The sequence below is a fragment of the Xenia sp. Carnegie-2017 genome, unplaced genomic scaffold, assembly GCF_021976095.1.
Source record: "Xenia sp. Carnegie-2017 unplaced genomic scaffold, XeniaSp_v1 HiC_scaffold_20, whole genome shotgun sequence".
Classification (NCBI taxonomy): Eukaryota; Metazoa; Cnidaria; class Anthozoa; order Malacalcyonacea; family Xeniidae; genus Xenia; species Xenia sp. Carnegie-2017.
The window spans coordinates 1,231,423-1,247,765 of NW_025813483.1; the positions used below are offsets into that span (position 1 = coordinate 1,231,423).

Below are 16,343 nucleotides of genomic sequence, written 5' to 3' on the forward strand. Positions count from 1 at the left end.
AGTACAATTTATTGATTTCTAGAGATTTTGTGAGAAATTTCTTTGTTTAGTTAATTCAACAACAAATATTTACCTGATAATATTGGGATTCATTTACATAATAAAGCCTGTGCAAGTCATGATTTGTATTCTTTTGCTGTTGTGCTATTTGCCAGCTCCTTCTAGCTCGTTCTTATTCAGCTTTGATCTTCTTTTCAGACTCTAAGTCATACTCAAGTTGCAATGCCTTTGCGTAACATTGTGAACACAAGTTATCATTCTCTGGGATGCCGAAGAATTGACAATCTTTAGTCAGACATCTTGTCTTGACTGCTTCCACATTCGATGTTGATTCTTGCCTGATAGGGCTACCATAACTGACCTCTCTTAAAATTTTGTATGTAATTTGATGAAACAAACAGAACATAGGCCTTCATAATCTGGGTTGGCAGTGTAACCACAGGTAGGAGAAGTACAAATGCGTGTGTTGTCTGTGTTTCTACATTGATGACAATGATTGCTATCGATACTAGCAATGTTTAATAAATATTTACCGAAATTTATTCCGTTAAATACGCTGGGAGATCGCAACATTGGCTAAATGTGTCTTATCTTGGTGTTTGTGAAATATATTAACATACATTGTGTTGGATTCAAAACGTTTCCGGTTCTGATGTCAGATGGGAGACGACAGACATTTGGCATCAAACTGTCGTCTGAATAAGATCAAATGAACTTCTCTGCCTAGTAACGCTGTAAATTCTGTAAGGAGTTAGATGAATTTATCCCTTCTTTTTAATGCATTTGTTAGAATTATTTGTAATTATTTAGTTAAATCGTACGTAATAAAGTAATGCGCGTCTCAAAGTATCAGAAACTTGGCAGAGAATGGTTGAGCCCTTAGTCGAATTTTACAAAAAGTTCAAAGAATTTATCCTCATCAACTGATATATCGACGAAGCCCTGTTTTTAATTAACGATCCCCGAATGGCTGAATCTAACAACGAAGCGAAGAGCGTAATGAGTAATGAACAAACAAAGCAAACCACCCCAGCTCTCACCAGGGAAGAAGAACCTTCAACTCTCGAAACATCTGAACAACTACCAAGAAAACGATCTGCATTTACAAAAAAGATGAAGGAGTTAACCAAATCAAAATTGAGCTTTCGAAGCTTGAGCGAAGCAAACAATTCAACGAAGTTGTAAATAGATTTTACAACTCCCACGAGCGTCATCATGCTACAATAGAAGATGATTATGATCACCAAGACTCAAACGACTACCTTCAAATCGAACAACAAAGAATTGAAAATTTTCAAAGGACCTTAAACGAATGGCTGCGAGAGTTTACAAATTAACCATCGATGTAGTAGAGCCGTGTTAGACCACTTAGTTCAATTACAAGTTTATATAGATCCAAAGCCCGGTCAAATAGCCTAAATGGAAAACCAATGATGGCGGCAAAGAAAGCAACTTTGATAGTCGAAGCAAATGCTTTGATGGAACATCAATCTTTAGACGAACAAGAGCTTCACTTAAAATATAAAAAGTTGATTCACCGACAACGACACCAATGATGGCTGCAAAGAAAGCAGCTTTGATATTCAAAGCAACTGCTTTGGAGGATTATCATCTTTAGACGAACAAAAGCTTCACTTAAAATATAAAAACTTGATTCACCGACAACGACACGAAGAAGAAAAAATGGGCCTCAAACAAAGGAGACACCAACTACAGCTGAAGGCTGAAATAGCGAAAGTTCAAGCAGAAGAAGTGGCTTACAGTGTAGCTGGAACTTATGGAGCTTTTGCCCGATTGTCTTCACGAGTAGACCAAACAGATTCTTATGAAATAGGGGAGAATTGAGGCAGAAATAGGGCAGGAGGATGCTAACAGAAAACGTTAAATACAATAAAGTTCCATGTTGGCAAACAAACTGCGAAAACCACACTCAACCAATACTGGCAACTTCTCGACCACTCCCTTAAGATGCTGGCGCAAATGCACCAACACGAGATGAAACTCATAAAGGTCTCATGTTTCGCAGGAACAACCAAAATTGGTCGTAACGCGGAAGTCTTCACGAATTAGACGCATCAAAGATTGGAAGTTTGGATGATTCACAACTAGCAAAAAATTTCTTGCACGATATGTTGGATATGCAAAATGAACAGTAGCAGCAAAGTCAACGGGTACTGAAAATGCAACTGGGACAATGATTTACAGGAACTGGTTGGTCAACACCAATAATAGGCTTTTTCAATGTCACTACCTAACGCTCAAGTACCAACATTTGGTGGAAATCCTGTTGAATATTGTCATTTTGTACGATCGTTTGAAAATCTTATTGAAGCGAAAACAACTAGCAGTAATACACGTTTGTATTATTCAGTTCAATACACATGTGGTGAGGTTCAGGAGCTTATGCGAAGTTGCTTGTCAATGGTCCACAAAGAAGGATATCTAGTCGCAAGGAAACTTTTGAAGGAGATTTTGGTCAAAATTATAAAATAGCTACGGCCTACTTACAACGAATAATGGAGGTACCTATAATCAGAGCTGAAGATGGCGAAGCACTTCCAAGATTCTCTGTATTGCTTATCAGCTGCAAAAACACACTTAAAGAAATAGGTTACCTCAAAAAACTTGACAATTTGGATAGTTCGCAAAATATTATCAGTAATTTGCCTTATTCTATGAGACAAAAATGGTGTGACATAGCAGACGATATAACAAGTAATAAAAAATGAGAGGTAACCTTCGAAGACATCTTAAGACTTGTCGAGATGAAAGCGAGAGCATTAAATCATCCTATTTTCGGCAAGATTAATATTGATTCAAAAGTTAGAATTGCTCAAGTTCCTAAAGGTCCTTGAGGGTGGTATGCCTTCGGAACAATTGGAAAGGACCCTGGAAACGATCAATAATCAAATATAGTTGAACTCGAAACTGGAGCTGAAAATTTTCTTAGATGTCCAATGTGTCATGGTAATTATTGGTTATCTCCATGTGATATGTTCAAGAAAGAAACTCTTGGGAACAGAAAAAGAATAGTGCGAAAAAAGGGTCTCTGCGATAATTGTTTCGTAAAAGGTCATATTGCTAGAACTTGCCCAAAGGAGAGCTTTTGCAAGGTTTTGTGATGTCAAGAGAAGCATTCGACATTTTTGCATCCCGTAGTTGAGAACTTTGCTGTGGAGAGCTGCTCATTGCATAAGGCATCGGATGGAACCAGTAAAGGCCCCCAGACGATAATCAACAGCAACGGTTGCCAGCGTTGGTGTTTGTCGACGCGATCCCAATGGAGCCGGAATCCCCTCGACTGGGTTGGAGATGGTGCCCGTTAAAGTCAAATGTAGAGATTTGGTGGAGACAATTAAAACATACGCCTTTCTTGATGCTGGATCGAACACGACATTTTGCACGAACCAACTGCTAGAACAGCTTAGTATTTCTGGAAAGAAAACTATTCTTTCACTCACTACCTTAAGGAATGAAAACACTTTAACAGAATGTCACGTTGTTAAATTAGAAGTGTTTGATTTGAATGAAATAAACATAATTGAGCGTCCTCCGGTGTTTTATACAGAAAAGCTTCCAGTCGACGTGTCTAGCATTCCAACGCAAGCAGACGTCGATCGGTGACCACATCTTAAGGGTGTTACTCTAACAAACATCAATGCCTCTATTGGCATCCTCATTGGAAATGATGTACCTAAAACGTTGGAGCCTAAAGAAGTTAGAGAGTGCATGGTAAGGGTCCATATGCTGTGAGAACTATCTTTGGATGGACAATAAATGGTCTTCTTGGGAGAAACAATTGGACCAAACACTTCAATAACTACATTCAATCCGATCATGAGCTGAGTGAAAAGCTTAAGAAGTTCTGCTGTGCTGAGCTCGATGATGCTTCATACAACAACAAAGTAGAAATGTCTCAAGAAGATATACGTGCGGTGAATATTATGGATTCCACAATTCGTCTTCGTAATGAGCATTATGAAATTGCCATGCCATGGAAAAGTTTTCCTCCTAGATTTCCAAAAATTAGACTTTTGGCTGAACATCGTTTAACTCCTTTGAAGAAAAGGCTGTTGAAGGACCCTAACTATTCTTGAATTATGCTGAATTCATGGATAACCTGTTTGAGAAACAGTTTGCACGAAAGGTCCGTGCTGATACATTAAATAAGTTCCATGAAGCAATATGGTACCTTCCTCATCACCCAGTCTTTAGTTCGAACAAACCAGACAAACTTTGCGTTGTGTTCAATTGTGCTGCGGTCTACCGTCTGGAACTTCCCTCAATGAACAACTACTACAGGGAACGCACTTGACGAATAATTTTTTCGGTGTTCTTACTCGATTTAAACAGGAGCCCATAGCCCTAATGGCCGACATTGAATCTATGTTCTATCTAGTAAATGTTCATCATGAAGATTGCAATGCCCTCTGAGCTTCTTATGCTGGCCACAGAATGACTTGGGCTTAGAACCCGAAGAATTTCAAATGACGGTTCATTTGTTTGGAGCGACCTCTTTGCCAAGTTGCTCCAATATTGCTCTGCGCAAAACTGCAGACTATAACACCAACAAATTTGAAAACATAGTTACAAATACAGTCAAGCGTAACTTCTACGTTGTTGATTGCCTTAAATCTGTAAAAGATGAAGATAAGGCAATAACATTAGCCAGTGATCTTCGAAAACTGCTTGCTATGGGTGGATTTCGTTTAACAAAGGTGGATTTCGTTTAACAAAGGTGGATTTCGTTTAACAAGGGTGGATTTCGTTTCAAATTCAGCGACGGTGGTGGCATGCCGGATATGGAACGAGCAAAATCAGTTAGGGATCTTTGCCTTCACAAGGTATCTATCAAAAGAGCGCTTGGTGTTCTATGGAACATTAGCCATGATGAATTTGGATTTCGGATTCAGCTGAATGAAAAACCGCCATCTAGTAGAGAGATATTGGCTATTATCAGCTCGGTATATGATCCGTTCGGCTTTGCATCGCCTTTCGTTCTACGAGCAAAGTTCCTAATGTAGAAAGAACTCTGTAGAAAGAACCTTGGTCTTCGAAGATCATTAGCTAAGAAAAATATATGAATCGCCTCAAGACAGTAAAAACTGTTTTGTGTAGTTGATTTTGCTGTTGTTGGAAGAGCGACTGTTTTCTTCCAGCCTTCGCTCCATTACTCGACACCAAAATCCATTGGTATACCAGCATTTTGATCCTCCAACTGCCTTTCGACTTCGGACTGCCAGCATTATCGATACATGCATAAAATGAAGTTGAAATGAATAAACGCATTTGCTGGACTTCTCGGCGGGTAGGTCACAAACTTCCATTAAAACAGTAAGAAACATCGTTAAGAGTACAAGCTTCAGCGAGCAACATTTCAAACCTGTTCGATCTTCTATAAGTCTTTGGCTGAAAGTCTTAGTGGTGGTCTTAGTAGTGGTTACGACGTTAGACGAATCATCCTCTGGTCGGTAATGGCCGTAAACTGTATATATCCTTACGTTCGACCGGCGTTTTGCGTTTGGCACTGCTTGTGAACATTACGAAGAAAATTGCGGTTGCTATTAAAATATTATTGAAATTTCTCCCCCCAAATAAACCAAATGTTAGAAACAAACGCAAAATTTCTAAAAATTTATTTATTTGATCTTTGTTCTCATGGTTACTAGGTACAAGAGCATAGGAGGTAATTAAGGTGCACTTTGGAGTAACTAGGAACATGCTAGTGGTTTCTCAAAAAACATCCATTACAAATGAGGAGTAAATGTGAGTAACAGGGAATGTGATTAGAGGAATAATTTTCTCGATGAGTGATAACTCTTCCCTTTCAGTGTTGCCAAATTGTGAACAAAGTTCATAGATTTATGAACTTTTGATTTTTATTTTGAATTTTTGTGAACAGAAAGAATTTTGTGAACATTTCATCAACTTTTTCTAAAAATTAAAAACTTTTTATGAACTTATCAGTTATAAACGACAAGGTTGCTTACAATGAATATACACTGGTTTAGAGATTCGAGACAAAGCATAATTCATTCTTCAATCTGCAGTGTTCTAAAAGTTAAGCAAGGAGTGAAAGAGTCAGAAGGCTGTGTCAAATATTCTTCTTCAACCAATGCTTTAAGTCATATGACAACCGACATTCTTTAGACTCTGACTCAAGCGACAAATCTAAATCGAACTAAATAATTGTTTTTCATTGTTTTTTTTTTGTTATTTTGTACAAATGTGCAATGTGCATCATTATAAATTTACATGTGATTTAGCTTATTTCATTCATTTGGTGCAAACTATGCAATTTTTGTCGATTTATGAACATTGGTGGATAATATGTGAACTTTTGAACAAGCCGACATGAACTTATTTAAATTTCATCTGGCAGCACTGTTTCCTTTTCAACTGCTTTGTCTTGCTTCGATCTGGCAAAAAGAAGTCTTTCGAAATAGATAGATAGATAGACAGATAATTTTATTTCAACACGCTTACCTTTGTCAACATACAAGTTGATTTCCACATGGGGCGTGTGCAAAAATGAAAATTACAATACAATAGTGAACTACTTACATTTTACGATACACAAGACACTAAAATGTACAATAAATGAAGTATAGCTAGGTTAGAAAGATATTTACAATTAATTGAGTACATATTTGTTTTGGGAAAGTGGGAAGCGATTTTTCTTTGAAAGGTCGCTAGAGAACTAATATCTTTAAGTTCATTTGGCAATGAGTTCTAGTCTTGATCTGTTCCAATCCAAGGAAACAGCAAAACGTTTTCGTTATTTTATGAAATTCTTGTGAAACTGAAACACTTTTTTCATAATTGAATCGATATAAGCGGTTTTACGTCCCGGAGTCTTTAAAAATCGGCGATTAAAACTTGTCGATTTTAATTGTTTTGTAAGTATTCGTAAGTCTTTACGCAGAGACTGCTATTATTACTTGTAATATTTCTCATTTGATCTTCGTAGTATTTGATGATTTCGTTATTTTCTTTAAATTTCCAGACTCGAGGTATGCAGCTACAAAATCTACCCAGGTCATGGAAAAAGATATATACGTCTAGATGGAAAGGTACTTGCGTTTATAATGTTCAACTTAGAAGAACTGCTTAATTTATCCCTTTGTTGATATATAGTAATTTTTAAAACACACTTTGAAAACTTAATTGTAAAATCACATCTATATTATTTTGCCATAACCAATAAATGTTTTATACATCAATTTAATAGTCTTTCAATTTCCTGGACAAAAAATGTGAGAGATCCTTCTTGATGAGAAGAAATCCACGAAAGATTTCATGGACTGTCCTTTACTGTAGAAAACACAAAAAGGGCTCAGTTGAAGAGGTCTCCAAAAAGAGAATGAGACGAAATGTTAAATTCCAATGAGCCATCCAGGGTGCAACTCTTGAAACTATTTTGGCCAAACGCAATCAGAAACCTGACGTAAGAAAAGCACAAAGAGAGTAGGCAATAAGGTATCAAACACAACTGTCTGGCGTCTTTAATATCTAAAAAATTTCATCTTTTATGCTTGACTAGAAGATATTTGATTTTGTTTCTCAGTGAAGATTCTTTTTTACCTACATTGTATGAGTAACAACTGTGAGAATATGAATTATAATCAGAGAGAAACATTGAAAATGTTGGCAAAGTTAAACTGAGTCAGATTTTGAGAAAATTGATCATTTTGTTGATGATTTAAAAACATTTATAGCTGCTAAAGATACTGTAAAGCCAGGCAAAAAATAGGAAACGTCCGCTGCCACCATTAAAACTAAACATTTAACTTGTAGACTGATCAAATCTTCACTTGTTTCATACAAGGCTGCTACCATTAAAACTAAACATTTAACTTGTAGACTGATCAAATCTTCACTTGTTTCATACAAGGCTGGTACCACTAAAACTAAACATTTAACTTGTAGAATGATCAAATCTTCACTTGTTTCATACAAGGCTGCTACCATTAAAACTAAACATTTAACTTGTAGAATGATCAAATCTTCACTTGTTTCATACAAGGCTGCTACCATTCAAACTAAACATTTAACCTGTAGAATGATCAAATCTTCACTTGTTTCATACAAAGCTGCCACCACTAAAACTAAACATTTAACTTGTAGAATGATCAAATCTTCACTTGTTTCATACAAGGCTGCTACCATTAAAACTAAACATTTAACTTGTAGAATGATCAAATCTTCACTTGTTTCATACAAGGCTGCTACCATTCGAACTAAACATTTAACCTGTAGAATGATCAAATCTTCACTTGTTTCATACAAAGCTGCCACCACTAAAACTAAACATTTAACTTGTACAATGATCAAATCTTCACTTGTTTCATACAAGGCTGGTACCACTAAAACTAAACATTTAACCTGTAGAATGATCAAATCTTCACTTGTTTCATACAAAGCTGCCACCACTAAAACTAAACATTTAACTTGTAGAATGATCAAATCTTCACTTGTTTCATACAAGGCTGGTACCATTATAACTAAACATTTAACTTTTAGAATTTATATTTTGGTTAACAAAGTTGGGTGAAAGCATGAAAATATATTGAAACTCACCCTTTGTATCTACAGGGTGCATGCAAAATGCAACCCATTGAAATCAGCAGACGTTTAACTTTTGCATGATTCAGCCGTAATCAACCTCCAATGAGACATAAACGTTATTGTAACGGTAACACGAAAGGATTTAATGATAGGCATTTTCAATGTGCTGTAGTTATAATTCATACGATCTCTTTACGCGTTTTTCCGTTTAGTCAACATGCAAAGACTGCAATTTAGCACAGTAAATACTTAGTAGCGAGAGACTTGCCGAGCGGAAATCGAATTCGTGTAATAAAAATTAATGCCCAACATAAAGTTTTAATCAGAGCCATAGAAATAGACCAAAAACTACAATTTTTAAAAAAAATTTCTGCACCCCAGAAAGTAAAATCTTTGTAATTCAATAGTTCGTGGTAAATTTGTAACATCATCATAAACGTGAGCACGTTATTTTTTGCAATTCTCTATAATCTGAAGGGTTCATTCCAAGTGTAAAATATAGTGAAGTAAGTTAACTGACTGTAAAATTCTAATTTCGTCGTGGATATACAACTTGAGAGAGAGCGTACAGACAGTAGAGAAAGGCAAAATCTGAGTCTTGACTGATTTTACGCAATTCATCTTATTCACCTTGAAAGCAAAGAATAGAACCTTGTATAATATAGTTACCATAACTTATGTATGTTTAAATAGTTAGTATAATTAATGTATGTATAAATAGTTAGTATAATTAAGGTATGTATAATGACTAGTTAATAGATGGAAGCTCGTGTACATAAGAGAGCATTTCTCAAGTAAAAACGCTTTTTTAGTCTTCCTGGACTGAATGATATATTACACCTTGGAAGTTCACTAAACATATTTTCTAAAGTTCTTGAATGTCTTGTATATTTTATATCGTTAGAACAGCGTCCATGCAAGACTTTCCACAAGGCTATTTTAACCACAAGTATCACGGGCTTACATTTTAGCTACAAGTATTTCCGTTATACACCCATTTTCATCTGTGTAATTCAACTTAAAACAATTCAAATATTCCCGCAGTAATCGATCTGAGAAATTCCTTTCCTCTCGTAACAAACAACGGAGTTTCATGAGCTGGCCATCGTATTTCATTAATGATACTCCTTCATTATTTTCTGTCAACACAAGTTCTGTAAAGTGTCCATGGTGGTAGCGGATCAAAAGAGGAGTTTTGATACAATCCACGGAGTCAGATAACAGTGGTAAGTATATGCCACTAAGGTTTACACCAGCAATTTGGTCATCATAGTCACCACGATAAAAATTGGCACATATTACAAGAATTGGTCTTCGAAGAACGTTAGCTAAGGTAAATATATGAATCTCCTTTAGAGAATGGAAGCTGTTGTGTGTAGTTGATTTTGCTGTTGTTAGAACAGCGACTGTTTTCTTCCAGTCTTCACTCCATTGCTCTACACCAAAATCCATTGGCGTACCAGCATTTTGTTCCTCCAACTGCCTTTCGACTTCCAACTGCCAGCGTTGTCGATAAGTGCCTAAAATGAAGTTGAAATAAATAAGGACTTGTTTGTATGGAGTTGAGTTATTCGAGAAACTCCCTCAATCGGGAACGGTACCGCTCGCGTATTTTTTAACATAATTTTGCGTATGATGAGCGTATCGTTCTCGTATCGTACGCGTATCGTTCTTGTATCATACGTTTATCGTTCTATTTTATACGCGTATCGTTTTTTTGAACCGCTGACAACGGCTGAAATAGTCTGTCTGCTTACAGGACAATTGCTCGGTGCTAATTCGCGGCTATTTTCAGTGTATTTCTGTCCTTCCTTACTTAATATTAGTAGCTTTTCTTTCTTTGGAATAAGGTGATAAACGTGTCCCCGCAGACATGAGAAAATAGTTTTAACACATGCGTATCTACGTCTGCGATCTCTGATAGTGTCCGTATTGAATAAAAAGTGGTTTCATTTGACAAAGCATTTTTTTACTGTAAGATACGCAGATACGCGTGTATGGTTTTTACTCGTTTGTGCGCTGAATCTAAAGCCCAGGCCACACTATCCTCCATATCGACGAAAATTAGAACGAAAACTGCTGCAACGAAAATCTTGAACGAAAATTTCGTTTTCGTGCAGATTAGAAGAGTTGAATTTTTTACCTTTTTCGTTAACGAAAACGCATGCAATTGGCTAATAATCTAAAACTTTACTACACAAAGATGGCAGGATGGCACGAGGTTTTAATAAATCTGATGTGAGAAAAAACAATTTGTCGTCACTCGCAAGTATTTTATGAGTCTCTTTTCTTTGTTCGGTTCTCGTAACTCTTTAATCAAATTGTTAAATCGTTCATTAATTGGGTGAATCTAGTATCTTGCTAAATGGCAGTAAATGCCTTTTTTCAACTTCAGAAGGAGTATCTTTTTACCAGAGGAAGACACCTTTTCTTTTTTGCTTGTTTTGTCACTGCAAAGGCTACTACATAGGCACATCCAACAATAATACTGTTTACGTTTTAGCCGATCTTTGTAAACATGCTTGCAATTTTACGTCGTGTCTGGCATGTATTTTGTGCACGAATTTTCGTTTTGTTTTCGTTTTCGCAAATGTAGACGATAGTGTGGCCTAGGCTTAAATCTCTAAAATTTCCAGAGCACCGCGCTCAAACGATTTATATATTACATATTTCTTTTTGTCCCTTGCGTGTAAGTCTATCAAGCGACAGTCGGCTATTCTGTATTTCTCGAGTCGACGAGGAACTTTGTTGTGAATGTGACCGAGTTTACAACGTAGTTTGATTCGATGGTTGATGTTGCAAGATGCACATCCATATAAGCATGTTATTAATAAACGTATATTCTATTCGTATGAATCGAAAACTATTTTAATAGAAGGCACTTTTTGTCGTGATATTATAAACGCCTATCATTCCCTTTCCATATACGTATCATTCTCGAATAGTTGTTTGGGGACGAGACAAACCTACTTAACTGCAAGTGGTGAAACAGTTACTGAAGTCGAAACTATCATGAATTCAGAGTTAGTAGCCATGCTTAACTCTCGATGTTGGTAAAACTGAATTCATGGTAATCGACTCAAAACAAATGCTAAATAGAAGAAAAGTCTCTAAAATTAACATTAAAGTCGATAAAAAATATTACACAGGTTTCAGAAAGTAAAACATTAGCTTTAAATGTTGACCAAAATTTATCCTGGAAAAGACCTTCTGTTGAATAATAGTGGAATAACATAGAATTCCACACCAGGTATACTACGTACGTAATACGCGTATGATACGAGAACGCAGACATAAATAATGCAGACATAAATACGTCTGCCAATCACAATTGAGAAACGTGAGCGTTTTTACAAAAAGATGATTTGGCCTAACTACTAACTTTTCCTACTTTACAATTCACGTATTAATCGGAAAAAAATTTCTGTAATAATTTACACCAATTAAGACACAAGTTATTTTCCAACACATTAGCAAGAGTTTTGTGTTGCAGCCACAAATATATTAATTATTACTTTAGAGCCCAACAAATAATTTTAAACATATTCATAAACAATTTGGTTTTATGAAATTTATCGACAACACTCCAGAATAAAGACGAAACGTCACTCTTTTAATAAATTTCATAAAACCAAATTGTTTATGCTAAATTGGACTTAAAATTTCTTACAACATGTAAAAAGCGTTCAGCAATACCACGTTTCTTGTGGTTCAAGGCTGCAAATCGCCGTCTGCGAAGTTCTACCGCCTATCGACAATTTCAAAGCAAACTACTCCTCGAAGAATTAAACGACAAACACTCCAGAATAAAGACGAAACGTCACTCTTTTAATAAATTTCATAAAACCAAATTTTTTATGACTATGTTTAAAATTATTTGTTGGACTATAATATTTATATTGAGAATCCGTTGCCCGCCTTACACCTCATTAGGGAACAATATTTATTACTTTAATTTAAAGCTTTTGCAATGAGAATTCACGAAACTGAAGAAGCATTTTTGATTATGGAGCCCATTCAACACCATCATCACCACTTTTTGCTGGTGATTAAGGTTTTGAATTACCTGTCGTCCAACAATTGACTAAAAAATAAATAGCTTGTTGTCGTATCATATCCGATGATTTCCTTACCTGTAACATCTTCGGTAAGATTTTGCCAGACTGTTTTTAGCAGACAACCACAAAAATTATTTGTGCTACAAATAATTTCCATAGCTTAAGCGATCAAAGCTGCGACGAAACTTACCAATAAAGTCAAGTCTAATTAAGCTAGAAATACATTCGTCCGGGCGACAACGTTTTTGTTAAGTGGGTCCCGCCTTGTTCTTGTCCTTGTTCTCCTTGTTGATTTGCCGCTTCGCGTGTATCTCGCGTGGACTGTTTTGTTTGCGTGAGTCGAGAGAATGTGATGTGCGCGATTCTGCTTAACAACAGTTGAACATGGAAGGTAATCACTTTCTTTAAAAATTTAGAATGTTTGACAATTCTAAATGTTAGAATGTTAAATAGTTGTGGAATGTTTGACAATCAGCACTCTTAGAAGCAGTCACAGCATTTCTCATCAGCATTTCATATGAAGACAATTTGGATTGTTGTTCGAGCCCCCTTTAGCTCGGATACATGAGAACAGCATTTCCAGATGATCTTGAGAGAACTTGTATGTGAGTAGATATTTGAATGGTGGAACTGCATTGGTGAACATCTCATTTGCGATTTCAATTGTTGTCTTGATGCAACTAACAAATCCTAGTATAAATGTTTTTCTGCCATGGGTTATCAGGTGTTGTTGTGTTGAGCCAATGTTTATCTTCAGGTCTAGCAAGTATTTAGCAGTAGATAATAAAATTTCTTCCAATGTTTGTTTGGATTGCAAGCGAAGTGGCTGTTTAAATCCTTTCCCTAAGATATTTCTTGAATTAAGCATGTCAAATAAACGGTCTATTACTCTGATGAATGTGACAGTTCCATTGGAGTTTTCAAATGAACTATGTTTCATTGAGACGTCTAAAAATTCAATTGCATTAGCAACTGAGGAACTGAGGGTTTGTGTAGCTAGTCTCACATTCATTTTGTGCCTGAGAAATTGAATATGCTTTGGGGTTAGCTTGTTGCCAAGGGTAAACCCCTCACTTTCCTGGAGGGTGGTTAAGGACTCAAAAAACTCCCATTTAATTGAGTTCTTTTTGCCATCAACAAATGATTTCAAATGATGTAGGGCATTTCTTGCTAATTTCAACATATGACATGGATCAAGGATAGCGTAGATGTAGTACTTTTGTGTAGGATGCTTGAATTTTGTAATTATTGTGTTGTAGGATGTTGTGAAAGTGCAACCAAGTTGTCTGAACATTGTAAGGTTTACTGTTGTGCCATCTGTTGTGATTGACTACACACGAAGTCCTGCATCCCACAAGGTTCGTTTTCTAATTTCCATTGTTTCTATTACAAGGAAGCAATCTCTCTTGTCTGTAGATTTTTTGACTTCTTTTGATAATGAAATGAATGCTATCTTAATGAATCCAGGCTCACATTTTATAGTGCTGGACCATTTTTTTTATCATTGATGGATTTGGAAGAGGCAATATTGATCTAACATACTCATATGCCTTTGTTGAATAATAATTAATAGTTGTTGAAAATTCTTTCACATTGTCTGAATATCTTCGTGCACAAGGTGCACAATTAACATTGTTCTTGGTGTCTCTAAATATTGAGAGTTGTATCTGGTCAAACTTTGCATGCATATGTTCAGCAGTATCACTTGATATAATCAGTTTTTCTTTTAGCTCCTAAATAATGTCTGTCATTGTTTGTTGTTTTGCTTTAGTCCACCTTAGTTGTTGTTGCAATCCTCTAATTTTTCTTTTCAATTTTCCTTCCAGGTATGTTCTTGACTCATTTGCTTCTCCAAAAACCTTTTCTGATGGAGACAGTGCTGTTATGGCTTTTAAATCAGATGGTGATTTGATTTTCTTCTTGCATTCCTGGATATACCATAGTGTGATCCAGTGGGTTGTGGATTTATAGTTGGCACAGCAGCATGTTTTAGACTGCAGTTGGTTTCTGAAGGTGCTTTTATGTAGTTGTGTCTGGAGAAATAATTGCTACAGACTCTGCTGGAACGGAATGCTTTAAAAATTTGGATTATTGTTGGTATCTTTTACCACCTTCTCCCACATTTCAAGAATTGGTGCATTATTTAGTGGCAATCTAAATGTTTGGTTTTATTCAGGTTCCTCCTTAAGTTTTTGCTATTCAAGTTAATTATTTATACCTGATTTAAAACAGATATATATGTAGTGAATTGTATAATGTATTGTACATATTTCTAAAGTGTACAATAATATTTTTTTCTAAAGGTTAGTTGACTATATTATGCTAGCCTTACCTGTGAAATGAAACTTGATTTTTCGTCATGTTTGAGTGACATTTTGACCCACTTTTAATTATTTTTTGTTTACTCGTGCAACCATCAATCACACAATTATACAAAAAGCTTTTCTACAAAAAGTTCAAAGAATTTATCCTTATCAACTGATATATCGACGAGATCTTGTTTTAATTAACGATCTTTCGAATGGCTAAATCTAACAACGAAGCGAAAAGCGTTATGAGTAATGAACAAACAAAGCAAACCACCCCAGCTCTCACCAGGGAAGAAGAACCTTCAACTCTCGAAACGTCTGAACAACTACGAAGAAAATGATCTGCTGCAAAAGGCGCAGTTACAAAAAAGATGAAGGAGTTCACCAAATCAAAATTGAGCTTTAGAAGCTTGAGCGAAGCAAACAATTAAAGCACAAGAATTCAACGAAGTTTTAAACAGATTTTACAACGCCCACGAGCATCATCATGCAACAATAGAAGATGATTATGATCACCAAGACTCAAACAAATACCTTCAAATTGAACAACAAAGAATTGAAAATTTTCAAAGGACCTTTAACGAATGGCTCAGAGAGTTTACAAAACAACCATCAATGTCAGAAGTCAAGATAAAGCCCAATGACTTGATTAGTAACGTCGGAGAGTAGAGCCGTGTTCTAAAGTAAGTCTTTTGAAATCCGTTCCAATCAAGGAAACAGCAAAACGTTTTCGTTATTTTATGAAATTCTTGTGAAACTGAAACACTTTTTCATAATTGAATCGATATTAGCGGTTTTACGTCCCAGATTCTTTAAAAATCGACGATTAAAACTTGTCGATTTTAATTGTTTTGGAAATATTCATAAGTCTTTACGCAGAGACTGCTATTATTACATGTTATATTTTCATTTGATCTTCCTAGTATTTGATGATTTCGTTATTTTCTTTAAATTTCCAGACTCGAGGTGTGCAGCTACAGTGGATACAAAATCTACCCAAGTCATGGGAAAAGATATATACGTCTAGATGGAAAGGTACTTACTTTTACAATGTTCGACTTAGAAAAACAACTTAATTTATCCCTTTGTTGATATATAGTTATTTTTAAAACACACTTTGAAAACTTAATTGTAAAATCACATCTATATTATTTTGCCATAACCAATAAATGTTTTATACATCAATTTAATAGTCTTTCAATATCCTGGACGAATTTGGATAGAAGGTTGAGGGAAGTTGTTCGGATGGGGGAAGAGCAGTATGGATTCATACCGGGGAGAGGAACGACGGATGCGTGTTTTGTGTTGAGGCAGCTGCAGGAGAAATTTTTGGAGAAGGACAGAGAATTGTATATGGTGTTTGTAGATTTGGAGAAGGCGTTTGATAGAGTTCCAAGAAAGGTGATCG

At 35.8% G+C, this 16,343-nt stretch overlaps 1 long non-coding RNA gene and 1 other non-coding gene across 3 annotated transcripts; both read left to right on the forward strand.

The window, feature by feature from the left end:
• The first annotated feature begins 6,662 nt into the window (after window positions 1–6,662).
• LOC124443012 lies at window positions 6,663–9,627 on the forward strand. 2 transcript variants are annotated; one of them, XR_006947457.1, is made up of 4 exons: window positions 6,663–6,899; window positions 7,007–7,073; window positions 7,232–7,479; window positions 9,613–9,627. It is a non-coding gene; the product is annotated as an uncharacterized LOC124443012 (long non-coding RNA). The 2 variants fall into 2 exon arrangements; XR_006947456.1 differs by lacking the exon at window positions 9,613–9,627 and having other exon boundaries at window positions 6,664–6,899; window positions 7,232–7,645.
• Window positions 7,559–7,637, forward strand: LOC124443435. The gene has a single exon (XR_006947659.1). It is a non-coding gene; the product is annotated as a small nucleolar RNA SNORD34 (small nucleolar RNA).
• Window positions 9,628–16,343: the final 6,716 nt, after the last annotated feature.